This window comes from Leptidea sinapis, chromosome 1, assembly GCF_905404315.1.
Source record: "Leptidea sinapis chromosome 1, ilLepSina1.1, whole genome shotgun sequence".
Classification (NCBI taxonomy): domain Eukaryota; kingdom Metazoa; phylum Arthropoda; class Insecta; order Lepidoptera; family Pieridae; genus Leptidea; species Leptidea sinapis.
Genome location: NC_066265.1, coordinates 30,806,847 through 30,810,151, shown reverse-complemented (window position 1 = coordinate 30,810,151; position 3,305 = coordinate 30,806,847).

Below are 3,305 nucleotides of genomic sequence, written 5' to 3'. Positions count from 1 at the left end.
ATTTTAGTTTAGAAAAGTAACACAACAGCAACTCTGAGCTTTTTTTTTATTTCAATTACATGGATTTAGATAGGGATACTAGTACATTTCTGTTTCAGTTTTTCTCTAGCAAAGTTTTCAGTTACTAGAAATAAAACGATAAGTTCATATAATAATATAACATAATATAATATAATAATTTAAGTGCTAAGTGGCTGGTGATGGCTGTCGTTATGGATCCACTATACAGGCCACAAACAATTTTATTAGGTATTTCATTAAATACATATGAATAACGAAATATTGTGCGTAAATTTTTCAAAAAAAAATTAAAATACTTCAACAAAACAAAATTAAAACTTTGAGACAGAATATGTCCACAACATCGTTCAATGTAGGTACATAATCTAACCCTCCGCTAGATTAGAAGCAAAACCGAATATTTTTTCAAAAATGTCAATTTAAATTTAAGTTAATGTATTTGGAAAGTTCGTTGTCAAAATCAAAGCTTTAGTTTAAAAATTATGTCAGTTGAGTGTGTAAGAGAGCGTTATACTACTATCTAAGAATCAAACGCTTCCATGCGAAATCCAAACTTTTGCCAATTGTAGTAGATGATATCCTGACAGCACATGATCAGGGCAAGGGCACCTTGCTGGTCCTTCTGGATTTCACTAGGACGTTTGATACACGGATTTTTTCTTCTTTCTAAAATGGCATATTACGGGTTCAATATTTCAACTTTTAAGCTCTGTTCAAACTGAGGCTACTATCGCGCGTGACGCGGGACGGATGTCGCTCGCGCCGATTGTGTCAGCTAACTTGTATGGATGTGTTCAAATTGACGCGAGTAGTAGCTTATGTTGAAGCGAAACAAGAACGGGTTGCCCGACGGGATTGTTTAATCTCACAATGCATGATGTTTCTCCACTGAAGAACCAAAAATGACACGCGGGAAGTCGCGTCAGTGTGAGAGGCTAAGCGAGCGAGAGAATTGCTCTCAAACGCGTCCTGCGCGTTATTCGCCTCAGTTAGAAGAGAGCTTTAAATGGTTTGATAGCTACCTAAGCAGCAGAGCACAGTTTGTTGAAGTCAGAAACAACAATGGCACTCTCTCACTCTCTCAACCTCCAATCTATCCCCTGTAACTAGAGGCATTCCACAGGGATCGATTCTTGGCTCTTTGCTGTTTGCAATTTATACGGCCGATATTACGAATTATATCAAATTACGAAGAATATGCAACTCTATATTTCCTTCAATCCTGTACAAACAGTGGCAGCCACATTTAAACTTAATTCTGACTTAGAGGAAATACGTTATAACTTAATTATTAATAAGCTTGGGCAGACTGTATCCTTAATGGGATGGGTCTCATGAGTAAGGATCCCTGAAAACAAGCACTGCAGCTTGCTGCAGCACAATGCTGAGCGAGAGACCTGTTTCTTTTTATTATTTATATATATTATAATTAAATACATTCTTCCACATGCCTAATATAAATTTACAGTCTCAATCTCAAAAACCGAAACAAAGAGGCAACTTTAAATTAAATTCCTCTGGATGGCTCACTAGGAAACCCTGTGCAGAGCCAACCAGTGATTACCGTCTGCTATGTAATTTTATTTAATGTTAATTTTTTTTTTTTTATTTATCATATTACATATACCGATATAAAACTAGGTCAAATTAGCATCTAAAAAAACCACAAAGGTTAACAACTAATGCTAATAACACTTAATAATACGTCACAACTCAACAACAACTTATGCTATAAATTAAATGAACACAGTGAAAATATTTTAAAAGACTTAAAAACGAATAAATATAACTTATAAATATGACTTAGCAGGATCAAATTCTCTTAGCTGCTATAATTTATGTAATAGGTAATCCTTTATTCTATAATTAATGTTTTTAGTATTTAAATTTTGCCGCTCACTGAAGGGCAGCTCATTTAGCAAGCGAGGTCTTAGGTAATCGGCAGTTCGTTCGCCGTACACGTTGCAGGCCCGGAGAATCGACAACCGGTTCTGAGTTATGGCTCTTGTTTGTATAGGGTGTTCTATCTTTTGCAATCTTATTTTTTCATTAAAAAAGTATTGGCTCAATAGCATTTGCTTAACTTTATGATAAATGGGCAAGATATTGCAATGTTTAAATATTTCATTTTCGTTTTGTTTTAATTTTCGAAACATATTTGCAGATAATGTATATTTTAATTATTGAAATAATTAATGAAATAGAATTAAAACTGACACTTAAACAATATTTATTTAACTTTAAAGCATACCTATCTTATAATAAGAACTGTATAAAATTAAATAATAATAGATAAAGCATACAATAACTACTGTTGCTTTTATTTTAGATTTAGTGTTGTTTTATTGTATTTTTTTTTATTCTTTGACCTACAAAGAATAAAATAAAATTAACAAGGTAAGCTGTGTGATCAAATAAAATAATTATCTTTCTTTCTTTTAGTTGGCTTTGCTTTTATGGAACAATAACAAGCACATTTGAAAAAGTACTGGTCTCATCATTAATAGTCTTCGTATTTACTTAAGTTTTACTATTGTTTTGAAAATTTACTTGAAGGCCTAGTTGACAATTTCATTCATTTTGGAAAAAAAATTAAAATATAAAAAATGTCCCCGAATCTAGAATTCAAAATTGTACTATCAATACAAGTGACTGATTTTTATTGCTTAGATTATTTAAAATGTGTATAAGATTCCAGTGAGTACAAGAAAACGCTTAATGAAATAAAACTGACAGATAGGTAACAAGAAGGAGCATTCAAAATTGTTTTTAGACATACGTATTCTTATAATAAAAAAAAAACAAAATTTATTAAAAAATAATCACTATCAGAAACCGTTATATCCAGATAAATATCTATTTATAGGCCTAGAGCTCTTAACCATTGGAAACATGAATGTTAATCAGAATTACGAATTTTTCAGAAAGTTTTTTTAAATGTTTTAGTATGTAATTAAGTAAATAAAATGATTCTTATGTATCGCATTCTATTGTTTTTAAGTCATCTGACACTTTATCAATTTTTAATTTTTTTCTTTAGTAATCATCAAACTTTCCAATTACCTACTTTATGTTTTTACATGATAAGGTTGTAACTTTAACCTTTAATTTTTTCCCCTGCCAGTGCAAGTACTTCAGTAAGTAATGTTCTGGCCCATGGAAAAATAATTAAACGCTCTCTAGTTGAGTTAATGTTTGTATATTTTTGGCTGACTCTATGCTGCTATGCATATATATTATATATGTGAGATAGAGATGGAATATATGAAGAACATTAAACCATT